Here is a 17729-nt window from a genome sequence, read left to right as displayed (position 1 = left end):
ATCAAGGTCCTTGCCTTTTATGCATTCAAATGAGAACTCATAGGACTCACATGCATAATTAACTCGATTGGATTGGCACAGAAACAAATTAATGTCTTCACGATAGGTTGTAAACCTCAACTCATGTGCTGGTGATGATCGATAAGGTTTATTTGATTTGTTCTTGAAACTTTTCAAGACTATTAAGACTCCCACTGACTCCTTGACATATACGATTCTCTTGTCAAAACATTTCTTGACAAACAAATATTCAAGAGTTAGTGTAGCTTTTATCAAAACTCTTCATAAATTGGTCCTAGTTGGTCTTTGTCTTATCTAAGACATCACAACTTACCACATTTAATGAATGTTTTAAACCTGCTTAATACTTTTCACTCATTGTCACAATCTTAACTCTAAGACTTGTTTTGGAACGAAGTATGATTGACTTCTTGATTTGACCATTTCTTCAATCTTTGATTCCTCTTCTTGGACATACAATTGTACCAAGACTTTCTTAGAGGATTAATTGAGATATGGTTCTTAATCATTAAGACCTATCATAAAGCATAAAAGGTACTCTCCCTTCTTCTTAGAATGGAGAAAGTTTTATCTCTCTGCCTACTTGATTCTTGTTATTCGTTCTACTATTGATTTAAACTTTTTCAATCAATTCAGAATTACACTTAATCTTATAAGTATAATCATATTTACTAAACCTTTAGTAAATCATGACGAATATCTCGTTACTCTTATGGTGGACTTTGATCAACACACAACTTTGTGTACTCGATCTCCTAGTCCTTCACTTGACACTTTGTCAATGAATTAGTCTAATTTTCAAATACGGAATTTCTCATTCATCGTGCATTCACGTTGCATGATTCCAAGTTTCTGTCCAATTGAAACTTGGGCGATGAGAAACTCTCCCTATTTGGTAAATTCTCGACTTTCACATAACATAATAAGAACCAAATCCATTATTGCTAGAAACATTTTAACATCAATTTTTCATACACGCCATTGTAAGGATAAATAAATAAAATTTAAAATCAAAATTTATTTTATTGCGGAAAAATTTGTCCTTACAATGCAACTCATTGAAAAACTTATGCTAATACATCTTTCTTAGCAATCTAATTCTAACTCTAAGTAGTAACTCAAGAATCTAATCTTCGAGAAACGCGATCGAAATCCATTCCTTCACGGTTAGATTCTGCTCACTTCTTCCCTTAAGCTTCCTTTCTTTTCTTCGATCCTACAAAACATCAATTGTAATCTTATCACATTATGTATTCAGAATCTAGAATGAAGCTTAAAGAGTTAGTCAATGGATTTTACCTAAATTTGAGCCATACATTTCGACTCTCCCATCTCTTAGATCTCTTAGGTAAATAGGGCAGCTTCATCTCCTATGCCCCTTCTCTTGGCAATAAAATCAAATCGACTCTTTTGGAACAGGACATGGAACTACTTCAGACATCGCCTTTTTCTTGTGATCAAACTTTTCGATCATAGCATGTCTTTCGTTGCCATTGTCTATATCTATAGAGGTCTCGAAGGCAGATTCACCAATCAACTTTGCTTTCCTATTGCGCCAAATCATTGCTAATTCAGCAGCAATAAGCATATAGGTGAGATCTATAAGGGTCACGTCGTAGTTCATCATATAGTACTTTCTTACGAACTCACTATATGAGTTGGGAAGTGACTGAAGAACCCAATCAACAACCATTTCCTCACAGACAACGGATCCCTACATTCTTAACCTATCGATGTGTGACTTCATACCTAGGACGTGTGCACACACGGACTTTCCTTCTTTATGTTTACTTGCCAAAAGGGCTTGAGTGATCTTGAACTTTTCAAGCCTTTGAACTTGTGGGTTAGGGAGAATAATTGGAGGAGGAGGAGGAAGTGAAGTATGATCTCTCTTGTTCCTCGATCAAATCGTGGAATATCATCTTCATGTGGAATGCTTGTTCCACAGGATTTGGGAAGACCATAGTTATCGAACTTTGACATCTACAAAACGGGAGAAAAACGAATTCAATTTAGTTGATAGATTGAGTCTTTAGTAAATCACCCAAATGAAATACTAAGGCTAGGACCCAACATAATATTCTACAACTCGGGAGAGGGATGGCGTAACCCTAATTGCAGAATATTTGAAGGTAAGTGAATGACGATTCATTAATTTCCACCATGAAAAACGAAAAAGAAATTTAGGTTTTAAATCTATGAAAACTCCTAGATCCTTTGAGATTCATTGAACTTTCAATGGCATGTTTAAATCTCGATATGCCCCTCTTGTTTGTGACTGGGATGCCGAGGATCACAAAGCGGGTGTGAATAACCATGCAAATTTACATGGTGCCCTTACAGACACCTATTCGATGTGCCGGTAAACCACACACGCTCCACCGAACTATGAAAAACATTGAGTCACCCTTTGCTACCTTTGCTTAGAACCATTTAGTGTGCCGGTAAACCACACACGCTCCACTAACGTCTTCGCAAGGGCACAAAGTGTAATTTCATGGAATTGCATCAATTCACTTTTCCTAAGTAACTAAGATTGGGAATTTTGAAAAACATTTGGTTACTTTAGTAATTCATTATACTTATAATGGAAGGTTTCGTCCTATCCTACCCGTTCGGCTAACGACCCTCCACTAGTCAAGAGTGCGGTGGGTAAGAGTGGATACCCATTCAATCGCCATTTTATAGGCAATTTCCTTAAACACCCCTTATAAACCAGCTTCGTGAATGAGGCCTACTAACGGTAAGACTGACTTTTACTCATACATATATATATATATATATATATATATATATATATATATATATATATATATAATGTTAGAATTTTAATGTTATATATATAGTATAGGGTGTATTTTATACTTTCAAAATACTAGGTGGTCTAATTTAACAATTATACTTTTAATTCAATTAAATTGTAAACCTAAACATTTATGGATTTATTAAACCTCTTTTAATTATACTCCTTAATTAATTAATAAAACCATAAGGGAGTGATTTGAACTATTCAAAACATTACTAGGGTTTTAGAATTTAACATTCCTAATTAAACTTTTAATCAACTTTTAAATTCCAAAACTTGAGGGCAAGTTTTGAAACCTTTTTTCAAAACATTAGGGTTTCAACTATTTAAATTTCAAAACTACAAAACTATTGGGTTTAAATTTAAACTATAAAACCTAAAGGGCAAAATATGAAACTTTTCATAACAACAAGGATCAAATAACAAATAATCTAAACTAACATTTAATTACATAATTATCCATATTTGATTTGTTTAATGATTTCTTGCAAAACAATTTATCAATTTACTCAAAATACTTAATCAATTATCTTATAAGGAAACAATTATCTTATTAATTGATAAATATCTTCAATTAGATCAAAAATATAGTCAAATATATCATATAATCGGATTAATATTGATCTAACATGATAAGGTAACCATCCATAAGTAAAAACAGCAAGAAATCCCGAATATCCCTCTGTCTGACGCACCGACTCGCCGAGTCACCCTCTGGAACTCGCCGAGTTGGGGCAACTCGCCGAGTCCATCAAGGAGAACACCAAAAATTGAATTTTTTTAAAAACATATCAAGCATCAATACAATAGAAACCAATCATGTCTCTGATACCATTGATGGGTTTTGGTCATAAGACATCCTATGTGCTCATACAAACCCTAATGCTTGGATCTAGGTTTCTCTATTGTACATGCTTTGAATCCAAGACTATAAACCCTAATTCTAACATATGGAAATCAATATTAACATATAAATGGGTTTAAGAACATACCTTGATTGATATATATAGCAATAACAATCCCAAATCTCCTTGTATTGACTTTGGAAGGCTGAGAGTCACAAGTGTCACTCCTCTAATGGCTTACAAACACCAAGAGCAAGTGGAGAAGGTATAAGAGAGAGGAGAGAGGTAGGAATTCGTCCTTAGGACTTCTTGGGAAGGCTTAGACGAATTCATGAGCCTTGAGGGGTTTATATAGGTGTAAAGATTAGGGTTTTAGTCCTTATCCTTATCTAGTTGCTTGCCCACCAAGCAACCATAAGATAAGTCTTAGAAACCCTTATCCTAGTCGAATTCTAAGGCATTATCACCTTAAATTCGTTCACCCTATATTTAAGATAATCCTTACCTTATTTTGTAACTATCACATAATTACAATTCAGCCCCTCTAGTTTAATTAATTACACTTGATCACAAAATTAATTCTTAATTAATTATTGACCAATATTAATTAAACAAATATGATTTCTCCTTTAATATATTATTCTTATAACATATTAATAAATCATAATAACCTCTCTCTCTATTTATTTCTCCAATCAAGTTGCTTTGGTGAAGGCAACCCAAAAGGACCATGCACCATCGGGTCAAGTACATACCAAAATAGTTATGGACTTAGACACTAATCCAACAGTTCAAACACTGCATTTCTCGGCACACTCCAGTGTGGTGAAAGTTGCACTTTCCACACTTTGGAAGGTTTCCAGCATAACGACTGGCAGTTGCTGAAGCAGCAAGCGTCGTAGCAGCGTACATAGTACTCGCTTGTTGCTCTTGCGGGATGTCTTGTGTTGTTCGCTTCTTCTTTCTCTTGTTCTCCGAGTCTTGATTATAGTCCTCTTCCCTTGATGACTCGGGAATAGGGACTTTTACGCTGTGGCGGACTCCATGATCGATGAGTCACTGAGCCAAGCGTTTAGCACTATCGAACGTGGCTGGGTTAGAAGATAACACATTTCCTTGGGTCGGAGCAGTCAGACCCCAAATGTATCTCTCTATCTTCTTCTTTTCCGAGGTAATCATCCCGGGGCATAGAGCTTCTAGTTCGCTGAACCGGTCCGTGTAGTTCACTATGTCTGAGCCGACCATAGTGAGATCCCACATCTCTTGTTCCAGTTTTTGAATCTTGCCTAACGGGCAATATTCTTCCCGCATAAACTCCTTTAGGTTTTCCCAACCTATGGAGTTTGCCACTGATAGGGTCAGTGACTTAATATGGCTGTTCCACCATGTTAGGGCCTTGCCATCGAAGGTGCAGGCAGCAAACTTCACTTTGCTTCCTTCGGGGCATAAACAGATTTCGAAGACCGACTCTGTTTTCTCAAACCATTGCATGAGGGCAATGACTCCTTCAGTCCCTTTAAAGGACAGTGGTTGGCATCTGGTGAAGTCCTTGTAGGAGAACTCTCCCTGGCGCACAGGTACCTCACCTTGAGTAGAATCGGTAGGCGCTTCGCCTCCACCTGTACTGGTGGAGTGATATTGTGCCATGGCTGTTGCCACAGCCTCGGCCACTGCAGCGTTCAAAGTTGTTGCATCAACTTGTGGGGAAAGTATAGGAGTTATCGGAGTAGCGTGTCTGGGTGATCTGCGAGTAGGCATCTTTGCTAAAAGAAAACAAAGATGAGACGGAATAAGTCTATAGCAACGGACACAAGCTGAAAGCTGAAAAGACAAAGTTATCCTAGTTCTGGATGTATCGGGTCCTGACTTCCACAAGGTTCTAAAATTATTCATAAATGAGTCTATACCAAATAAACTCTATGAATTTGAAATAACTATCCTCAAATGAATATCTGTTTCCTGAATAAATGTTACCAGTTGCATGTAAGAAAATAATTCTAACACATGTAATGTGAGCAGTGTTTCCACTCGCTCGCTAAATTAGCCTAGTTAATACTTATTAGTATGACGCGTAAGACGTTTTTGGTTACTTCGGCTGATCTTTCCTTGAAATATTCTCATTGGTTTGTCCTTGTTTCTCCTGAACTCTTCTGTTGTCTACTATGAGGAAGTGGTTATGTTTATCCGGGCTTGTCGTGCGAGAATGAAAGTGACTAAAGAACCTATGAGCTTTGAGGTAACTTTATGGGGTGATCCTTACGGAATCTTCCTATAATTATACTAGGTATACCAGTTGGTATTGTATATAATTGAAGATCAAATAGACCTTCAAACAATTGATCCCACCTCAACACTACTTCCTTAAAAGGAATGGATAGCGAAGCGTCGGTCATAGATTCTATGTCTATAAGATCTTGATTATATATAAAACTTTATGAATATACCCTGTAAGATTATAGAACTATCCGCAAGGGTCTTTTAAGTTATCACATAAGTTATGTATCTGGACTAAAATACTCCTATAGTATCCTAACGTAATGTACTTGGTATGATCTAAAATTGTTATCGCGTTATAGTATCATAGAATACTCCCATAGTACTCTAAATCTAACTGTACTTGTTCTGGCGTTCTCTTGATTGGTGTTCTCGTAAGTTTTAACCCTGTTGCAACACCACATCAATCCCAAACACATGTTGTTCACATCTCGAATGAATATAGTTGATCAGGCTATATTGATCCTAGCTATGATTACATAACTGTTCAGGTTGACGAAAGTGTCCAACCTCTAAATACTTTTAGTTCTGTTCTCTTCGTGATCCTAGTTCTATTAAGTACATGTATGAGCAAGTAGGTATATTTTTATAACTTGAAGTTATACTCTAAATATATCATTATCCAGAGCACTTAAGCCCCATTGTATTTATAGACGTATATCTTTTATCGGTTGATATACTTAATTCACTATAAACAACACTCTGATACCAATCTGTCACACCCCAAAACCGGAACGGCGGAAACGTTCGGGGGTGGAGGACGTCATGTCAAGTATCACGAGATATGTATATGGTAAGCAAGTAATGAACAACCATTTCATTTAGAAAGAAAGTGTTTACAATGTATGTGTTCACAAAACATAGAAGTCATAAACAAATAACAAAACAAGACTTGAAGCTATAATGCTCCATCTTCTAAAGTCCCAGCACGAGCACCTGTCTAATAGTCTCCTGAGAATATTAGTTATTTGAAAGAGTCAATCAGCAATTAAGCTGGTGAATTCATAAGATTTTAGTGATGTGAGTAAGCTGTAAAATGTGGAAAAAGTATATGTAAAAGTGATGTAAGTTGTAAGTTCTGTTTTGAAATGATCGCCTGTTCCTCTAGAAAATCCTATATTTCCTACTTCAATGGAAGTTAAGTAAAATGACACTACAAGCCTTTCTATGCGTACTAAGTGGGTACAAGTTATATATACTTGGAGTAAACAAACAATCGATTGTGCGCATCTGCCCTCAACTTACAACCTAACGGGGTACAGTGAGTAAGGCGGATAGCACACATTCCATTGGATGTTAGATCGTTGTCATATGTAACCATGGTGTATTCACTTGTTACTCATGGAGTTATTTGTAATGGTTCCTTTATATCTAATGGAGAGTTCCTTTTAAGAAAACCTATATTTCTTATAATAAAATATTGACTATGTTGATTACTTTTATAATAGCTTTGTTTATACTACTATATATAATTTGATATCGGGTAGATAGTAGATTGGGTGACCTCGGTGTAAGCCCACATCCAACGGGAACAGGACATACAGCGAAGAGCACACATCCTACTAGCTGTCGGATACTAGTCGTATATACAAACATGGTGTATAAACTAAGGTATTATAGAGTTAACTCACTTAAAGTCTTTAAGACTGTACTGGCTTAATAAAATGGATTAAGACCTTAACTGGGAAATCGCTAGTTTTGTATATCAAAAGTACTGACTTTGAAACGAAAGTTTTGTACTAGGAAAAACTGTGCATTGACTCTGTGTCCTACGACCTGATCCATACCTGGTACCCTTATGATGACTTAATGTATACTAAGCATAAATATATATAGATTCGGGTAGATAATAGATTGGGTGACCTCGGTGTAAGCCTACATCCAACGGGAACAAGATGTACAGCGAAGAACACACATCCTATTAGCTGTCGGCATCTACTTAACATATATGTATCCTATAGTGTATACATTATGGAATCATAAGGTTAGCATCATGGTCCTAACTTTTAAAAGTAGCCTTCTACCAAGACTCGATTGTTTTGAAAGCAGTCTTCTACCAAGACCCTACTGTTTTGAAAGCAGTCTTCTACCAAGACTCTACTGTTATGAAAGCAGTCTTCTACCAAGACTCTATTGTTCCTTTGTCAAATGTAAAGTACATTCTCCCTAGTTTATAACCTATCTCGATTAGAGAATAGATCAACCTTCAAGTGTTACCGACACTTTTATGAAAGTAATGGGAGAAATGAGTACCCCTGATGTCGTTTATAATGACATACGGAGGTACTATCAACCTAAAAACATATGTGTGTTTTATTACGGTCATAATGTGAAAGCTAGAACCCCTACTAACCCGCTCTCATGTATGGAGATTAAGGGAACCAAACGCGACCTGAGCAAATCCATGCAAGCCGTGTAATTCACATTTAAGTTAGATCCTGTCTGCGTGTTGTCATGCTATAGCAAATTTACTTGTTTGTTATGTTCTGTTCTAGTATTGTTTGATTCTCTTTACTGTTTGTTCTGTTCTGTTCTGTTCTGGGTGTGCTTCATTGTACTAGAAGTAATGAATAGCATTCTCCTAAACTATACCTATAATAGTTTACTAATGTTCTAATTGGAATGATACAGAAAAGACTCATTTATCTACAAAGTTATGCTTATACTTTAAAAATGGAGTTTTGTATAACTATAAAGTAACATAACCTTTAGAAGAGTTTTGAAATGTTTTAACAACTTATAAATAACATAAGTAACATTTTGAAAGAATGTTTAACAACAAATAATTACACAATTATCATTGTGTTCAACTTGTATTCCCCCGCCCCCTTAAAACAATTAAAATAGTTAAAAGATTCATTACGGGGTATGAACTCACCTGATGTGGGTGATTCAAACGGCTATGCGCGTACGGATGAGAAGTTCCACGAATGAAGTTCCGAGACACAATAAGTCCTAAATGATATTTAAGGACACATAATGACATGAATATAGTGTTTATAAACAACTATATGAAAGGAAACACCTTCCGGGACTAGGAAACACCTTAACCAAGTGTTGGAATCACATGTGATTCAACCTAGGAGGGTATAAAGGAACTTAAATGAGTTTACTACCATGATTTCACGGCCCAAGGGAGTTTACGGCCGTAAACTCTTGGTTACTCATGGGTTAGTGCAAGTTTGAAGTCTAGGGGGTGATTTAGGGACATTAGCTTTAACCTAGGATGAGAAAGACCACATCTTTTGGCACTTTTGGGGTGTTTACGGCCCAAATGAGTTTACAACCGTAAACTCATGGCCAAATATTCTTATGAGGGTCCTAAAGGTCATATAGAAGTATTCTAAATTCATGCATAAGCCCTTGGAAATGTTTGTGGCATCAAAACACCTCTATTTTGAGTTTACGGCCCATGGACCATTTGGTCATGTGTTTGCGGCCATAAACACTTATGGAAGACTATATTTTGGTTCTTTTGGGTCCTAAACACATCTAGGTAAAGTTCTATGCTTGTCTCTTGGGTTATGGAAGGTATTTAGGGCATTTTGGCACCCTAAAATGGAGTTCACGGCCCAAGAACTTCCTTGGCCGTGAACTCACTTTTGATCCTTGATTTTAATTGATTTTGATGCCTAAACATGTCAAGGTTTGTCCCATGTTTGGTTTCCAAGGTCTAGGGGACATTGGGCACACTTTGGCCCTAGAAATGGAGTTTATTCCCCAAGGTGTTCTTGGGCGGTAAACTCACAGATCTTGGTGTTTTCCTATGATTTCTAGAGTATTAAGCATATATAAAGCTTTAAAACAACACTCGATAGAAGTACTCACGTTCCGGAACAAAAGTCCGAAGATCCTTGTGAGAGAATTTGGCTTTTCTCTAGTTGGAATTGTAACTAATGAACAATTTGGTTCAGAATCCTATATATAGTCCTGGGATTTTTGGCAGAAAATATTTTATTCCCGGAAAGAACTCTAATATCATAGAGTTTTGGAATAACAGAGTTGCACAAGACCCAAGTGCAACCTCTCTCCTGATATCTCCTTAAGTGTAAATCCTGAGTTGCTCAAACTTATCCCAAAAGTTTGAAAGTTAGCAGAAACAGACTTGGCTTCTATTGAAGTGGGAATTTTTGGGTTGTCACACACATCGTTCACAACACCTACAGGTTGCGCGCCTGCTAGTGTTCCACTAGATTGTCTAGAATAGTCCATGGTTGTCATCCATACTCAGCTATATGACAGGGCCATCGTTTGGGTCATTGTCTGGCTCATCGTGTGGCTCATCGTTTTGGCTCATCGCTTTGGCTCATCGTTTTAGCTCATCGCTTCATACCATATTTTATCATTCATATATCGTCACTCATCACTCATCTCATCTTTCATCGTTCATCATTTATCTCATCTTTCACCACTCATCATTTATCTCACCTCTAATCTACCCTTGTTTCACCCAACACATTTTGTTGATATAAAATACATATACAGTTTAGATCATTTAAAACATGTATAAAACGTTTCACCCAGCTTAGACAGCAAGTATTCAGACAGTATATACACATAGCATGTAATTTATATATAATACTTGATATCTATGTGTAAGATGAAAGTAACTATGCACTCACCTGCAAAGGTGGTGACTCGGTACTCGGATAGCACTTCATTTACTTTAAAAACAAATTTCTGTTGACAAAACCTAGTATCATTTCCACTAGAGTTTAGTCTAATGTTCAATGAGACTAATTAATAGTCTGGCTATTATTACTATTATATAAGCGTTAAACAATACTCTTCACCCACTATGTACGGACAGGGGCCAGACAAGAAACACCAGAGGGCAGGATCATTTTGGCATATAGCACTTTTGAAATCCAACAACCCACGCGGCCCTTCAAATCAGATTCCCCGTACCGCGAGTGGTTAAAAAGATGTTATAACGACACTTATATAACCCATAATAATAGCTCAAATAATTCTTATAAGGTCCTAATAACGTTACTATATTTAAATAAAAGCTATATTAAAAATTAGCTAGGCGTACCTTACCTATGAGCTGTGCTCTGCAGGGGCAGAACTTCCGAGCCGAAAGCTCTTCTTCTCGGAGCTGTCGAGTGCTCCAGGGCTTTCTTCTATCGCTAGGGGAGTTTTTGGGAGGTTTAGAGAGAGTGTAGAGAGAAGAATGAATGGAAAAGGGGTGAAGAAAATGAGGGTCGGAGAGGTTCTATTTATAGGGTGAAATATGGTTGAACTTGGTGCCATATGTCACCATCTGTTGGCAAGACTTGGGGAGAAAGCAATGGCCAAGATTGTGTCACGTCACCCATTTTCGCACAACACACTTCCGACTTCTAAAATCTGTAACTTTCGCATACAAGCTCTGTTTTTGACGTTCTTTATATCCATGTGTAGGTAAAAATAAGATCTACAACTTTCCTTTTGACTCCATTGGCTAATTCTCGACCGATCTTAAATTTAACAGTAAAAGGTGACTACATTGTTAAATGTCCGCGTAAAATTCATAACTTCTACATACAGACTCCGTTTTCGTCTGTATTTTTGTCGTTGAGTTCCTATTAATGAGATCATCAATTCTCATTTAGGTCGTGTTGGCCAAAAACCGCTTAATCTAGAATTCAAGTTTCGGGTTGTGCACTGCTAGGCCAAATCTTAGAAAAATCATAACTTCCTCATACGAAGTCAGATTTTGGCGTTCTTTTTATGCACGCTCTCGGTTTAACGTATACTACAACTTTTTTTAGATCACCAAGGCCAAAAATTCTTCGATCGTAAATTCACTATTCATGTCGCGTGGTGTCGTGTCGGTTTTGCCGCGAAACTTCGACGGGCCATAACTTCTTCGTTATAACTCGGATTTCGACATTCTTTATATGTAGGGAACCCTTGTGACATATTCTACAACTTGGTTAAGATTACTCCTTCTAAATAATCTTCCTTCTAAAACTCATTTTTGATGCTCATTGTCTCTAAATTGACTAGCTCGGATCTACCGGCATTACATAAGTCCCCTATTTATAGGGTCGACTTTGGCATGCGCGCGACGCAAATATCTATGTGCATTGTGCATAATCTTCGAGGTTCTATTTATAGAGTTGACTTTGGCATGCGTGCGACGCAAATATCTAGCGCTAGGGGAGTTTTTGGGAGGTTTATAGAGAGTGTAGAGAGAAGAAAGAATGGGAAAGTTGTGAAGAAAATGAGGGTGGGAGAGGTTCTATTTATAGGGTGAAATATGGCTGAACTTGGTGCCACATGTCACCATCTGGTGGCAAGGCTTGGGGAGAACGCAACGGCCAAGATTATGCCACGTCACCCATTTTCGCACAACACACTTCCGACTTCTAAAATACGTAACTTTCGCATACGAGCTCCGTTTTTGACGTTCTTTATATCCATGAGTAGGTAAAAATAAGATATACCACTTTCCTTTTGACTCCGTTGGCTAATTCTCGACCGATCTTAAATTTAACAGTAAAAGACGACTACACTGTTAAATGTCCGCGTAACATTCATAACTTCTGCATACATACTCCGTTTTCATCTGTCTTTTTGTCGTTGAGTTCCTATTAATGAGATCTTAAATTCACATTTAGTTCACATTGGCATAAAACTGCTCGATCAAGAATTCGAGTTTTGGGTCGTGCACTGTGAGCCCAAATCTTAGAAAAATCATAACTTCCTCATACGAAGTCAGATTTGGGCGTTCTTTTTATGTATATTCTCGGTTTAACGTATACTACGACTTCCATTTAGATCTATAAGGATAACAAGTAGTTTATCAAAAATCACTTTTTACAATTCTCGGTGTCGTGCCGGTTTTGCCGTAAAACTTCGACAGGTCATAACTTCTTCGTTATAACTCGGATTTTGGCGTTCTTTATATGTACGGAACCCTTGTGAAATATACTGTAACTTGGTTAAGATTATTTATCCTAAATAATCTTCTATTAAAAAGTCATTTTTAACGCTTATTGTCTCTAAATTGACTAGCCCGAATCTGTGGGCGTTACAATTATCTCCCCCTTAAGATGATTACGTCCCGGAATCATCAATAAAACAGGACTTGTACAATGACTCCATATGTTTATCTCTTCATCCTAGATAATAATCGTAACTTCTATGTTCCTTCGAATGAATATCTATCTCTTGGACTTCTAACTACATACAGTGCTCGATCTTGCACCCGCTCTTCATACTATGTTCTAACTTTCGAGTTACAAACTCAATACTTATTGGAGACTCCTGCTACTTAAATATACTTAATCTTAAGAGAAGTTCTTTACTTTGATTATCATCACATACCGATGGGTCATGTTCTAATGACCTCTCATCGTATGATGCAACGCTTAGACTCAGGTCTCTTAGAGTCAAATTCCATAATGAAAGTTTCCTTCCTTCATGTTCTAATCTGATATAATCACATTCTAGCATGTATCACTTCTAGCTACAAGCTTTTACTTTAACAATGATCGTGATACCTCTATTGTTTGCTTCGATTATCTTTTACTTCAATCATGTGGCTTAAGTCAGATGCTACATCGATCTTGGTTCTCTGAACCATGTAACACACTCATCGTAGTCGGACTCAATTTGATATGACCACTAGGGTCGGAATAAAAATCATCTTCTTAGTCATTACCGAAATAATGGTAATTACATACATGAACAAAACGGAATCAACTACTAGCTTTTTGGTAACCTTGTGACTTTCCCTGATCCAAGTGTGAGTCATGTGCTTTCGGTAGTATATGTAACGCCCGCGTATCCAGACTAGGCATTATCATTGATTTAATAGTCTAGGTTAACCCTTGTAACTCTTTTTGGAGTATTAATAACGAAATATTTGAGTATTATGTGAATTATGTGTTTATTTTCTTAATTATCACAATTTAATGAATTAAGAATAAAATAAGGGTCAAAATTAAAGTATGAGATAAGCCCAATATCTTTGCATAAAGATGTAGTTGTCGAAACAAGGATTCCGAAGATATAAAGAATGCCGAAATCCGAGTTATAACGAAGAAGTTATGACCTGTCGAAGTTTCGCGACAGAACCGGCAATGCTGAATGACGTAAAAAGTGAAATTTACCTTAGAGCGATATTTAGCCTTAGTGATCTAAACAAAAGTCGTAGAGTTCGTTAAACTGAAAGCGTGCATAAAAAGAACGCCCAAATCTGACTTCGTATGAGGAAGTTATGATTTTTCGAAGTTTCGACTTAGTAGTATGCAGCCCGAATACTCAATTTGAGACCGAGCGGTTTTTAGCCGTAACAATCTAAACAAGAATCATAGATCTCGTTAATAGTAGTGAAACGATAAAAAGATAGGCAAAAACGGACGTCATATGAAGAAGTTATGATTTTATAAACGGAGTTTTCCTGTCCCGACCTACTAAAAATAAATAATAAAAATAAAGTCAAAATTAGCCGACGGAGTCTAAATGAAAGTTGTAGAGCATGGTCTCACCTACGTGGGGATATAAAGAACATGGAAAAAGGAGTTCGTATGAGGAAGATATGAATTTCCGAAGTTTATTAAATAATAAAAATATAAATTTATACATATATTTCGGATAATATCCGAAGGGAAGGGGGGGGAGGAGTCACCAGTCTAATCCACATTACGCCCAACGTAAGGCTGTACGCCCAGCGTACGCTGAAGCGTGACACGCCTCGCACTCAAGTGCACCGATGACGCATTCCATGACGATTCCGGAGGAGTACGCCCCACGTAAGGGCATTACGCCCAGCGTAATGTGAGGCTTCAGCCTCTATAAATAGCATGCGAGGGCAGCCGGCTCTTTTGCTCATTTTCTCTCCTCTCTCTCCCATTTTGCATCGATTTACGTGCAAGAAATATCCCGAAGCCCCGATATCATTCCCGAAGCCTCGATATCATTCCCGAGCCCCGAAGCAAGTCCTGAAGCCCCAAAGATCCAGAGAAGTGCAATTCCCGAGCCGAAACTCTGCCCGCAAGGAGCCCGGTTTTTGTGAAGATCTTCCAGATCTCCCAAAGAATACTGCTTCTATAAGCCGTAGGGCTGTCCGATCATCTTCTGATCAAGTGAGTCTGTGGTTACTTTCTTTTAACGCATAATTATGAAGTATTTTATACGAAATACGTGTTATGTGTATATTTTGTTGTTATATGTGTGAATGTATATTCACTTTTTTCTATCTCATAGATATGGTTTATTCTCTATGAAATACGTGTTATGTGTATGTGTCTCATTCGTTGTTTGGAATATGTATTGAATAAGAATGCTATACAGGTTTTAAACTATGTATAAAAATATATATTTTTTAATATATTAATATGTAGGGTAGAACATGGGTAGATAGTTGTGTGATAAACAGATGAGAGGCCTCGATGATGTTTTTGATTTAGTCATCTAGCGGAGTTTAGATGACGACCACAAACTTTTCTAGACAGTCCTGTGGAACGCTAGCAGGTTCGCCACCTGTAAGTGTTAATGAACTTGGGTGTTCATTCGCTATACTCCTTCCCCCTCATGGTTTCCTTATTTGACATATATTGCTGGGAAATCCCCGAAGCATGTGTTGTCGCCTCGATGAAATATTCTTAGACTAGGTCCCTTGTGTTAGTTATTTTAGGGACGTAAAGTGAGAATAACGGGAATGGGTAATTGGGTTATTGTTGGTTGATGAAAATTAATTTAATCATTTATTGTGGGTTGAAAACCCTATATGCTCACCAGGCTCCCAAGTCCGGCCCACTCACTTTATTTGTATTACAGGAAGTGGCGCAAGGGCATAAGATGGATGAATCATCAAGTTGTTTTGTTTACAAGTCTGTATATGTATATATTTGTTGATTGACTTGTAATGTTATCGTTTATGCTTTATGGTCTGTATCGGAGCATGACATCCCGAGTTTTGATTATATAATGAAAATACATTTCTTGATGAAATGCTTTGGTAAATATTATTTTATCATACTTTGTTTTTCGGAACAAATTTCGCAACTCTTTCAAATCAAAAGGGTTTACTCTGAAATTATTTTAAAAGCATAAATGAAAATCGGTCTTTTCTTGCCAAGATTTTGGGGATGTCACAGTTGGTATCAGAGCATTAGTTTAAGTGAACTAGGAATTTGTAGGATTTCTAGACTTAAACTTAAAATGCTAAGTGAAATTTTGAGATGTGTGTCTATGTTTTAGACACGAGCACTAGTTTATTTTAGGAAAGTTGCCTAAAATGCTTTTATGTGCTAAATGTTATATGTTGCCATATATGATATTATTTGTTCGGATCTATGGTCTGTTGCCGACCGGATCTGGAAACCTTATGTGTGTAGGATTCTAAGCGTACGTCTACGATATTAGAACTAGCATGTAAACATTTTGGAGTGATAAGGATGATTTGAATATCTATCGTGAATGAGGATCTAATTTCACCTTATTTGGTGTATAGATCAAAAATGGTGAGAAGAAGAAGTGGAGTTGGAAATGCTAATGAAAACAGGAATCAACCACCAGTGATTGAGCAAATACCTGTCGTAGAAGCAGCACCTGAGCCGATAACAATGGTTGGTGTACAAATGATGATTCAAACAATGTTGGATCGTTAAATGGAGGAGACTAGGCGGTTGCTTCAATAGAATTGTGAAGAACTGTCAATTCATGTGGAAGAGCCTGAATTAAATGAAGGGCACTTTGAAGATGGAAACTTCAGTGGATCTGTTGGTCAAGCCAACCCACCGATAGTTAGGCAAAACAATCAGGATGGAAGAAATAATGGAATGGGATGCAAGTACAAGGACTTTCTGACTTGCAAACCATCGACCTTCACTGGAAAGGAGGATCCGATCGGAGTTATGGATTGGATCTCGAAGATGGAATTGGCCTTTATGACTTGTGGCTGCAGAGGCAAGTTGCAGACCATGTTCGCAGTGCGTCAGTTCCGAGGTGGAGCCGTCCGTTGTTGGAACACTCTAGGGAAGACTTTAAGACCTAATGAGCCACTGCAATTGGCATGGGCAGAGTTCTTGGCGCAGTTCAAGCACAAGTTCTGCTCGGCTCAAAATCTGTTGGAATTAGAGAACAAGTTTCTGACATTGACAAAGGGAAGCATCTCAGTTGATGAATACACAAATGCTTTCACAGACAAGATGGAGTTTGCTTTGTGCATTGTGCCAGATGAGCTGACAAAGGTTGAGCGATACGCAAAAGGACTCCCATGGGAGTACGCGGTGCCAGTGCATCAGGCACCTACTCTAGAGGCAGCTATTTTGGCTGCCAAGTTTGTTGAGGACATGATCAAGGGAAGAACCGCGAGCAAGGTTGAAGTTGGCGAGAAGAGAAAATTTGAAGGAACTTCAGTTTCCAATAAGAAAAGCAAATTTTTGAAGTCTGATTCGAAAAAGTTTGGAGGAAAAGGAGGCGAAGCGAAATGGTGTGAGAAGTGCAAGAAAAAGCACTTTAGGAAATGTAGTGAGGATGTAACCTGCTACAAGTGTGGAAAAATTGGGCATTTTGCCAATGAGTGTCCGTCCAACAAAAGGATGTGTTTTGGTTGTAATGAGGAAGGGCACATTTTGAAAGACTGTCCGAAGAAGAAGGAGGCAGCTAAGCCCAACATTCCACCAAAGCCGAAGGCGAGAGCATTTCAGATGACGCTTGAGGTTGTGAAAGATGAAGCTGATGTCGCTTCAGGTACCTTTCTCGTAAACGAATTACCTGCTCAAATTTTGTTTGATTCTGGAGCCAACTACTCCTTTATTTCGCATGAGTTTGGTAGAAAATTA

This window comes from Lactuca sativa, chromosome 6 (genome assembly GCF_002870075.4).
Source record: "Lactuca sativa cultivar Salinas chromosome 6, Lsat_Salinas_v11, whole genome shotgun sequence".
NCBI lineage: Eukaryota > Viridiplantae > Streptophyta > Magnoliopsida > Asterales > Asteraceae > Lactuca > Lactuca sativa.
The sequence above is the reverse complement of the archived record's forward strand: the minus strand, read 5'-3'. Positions refer to the sequence as shown.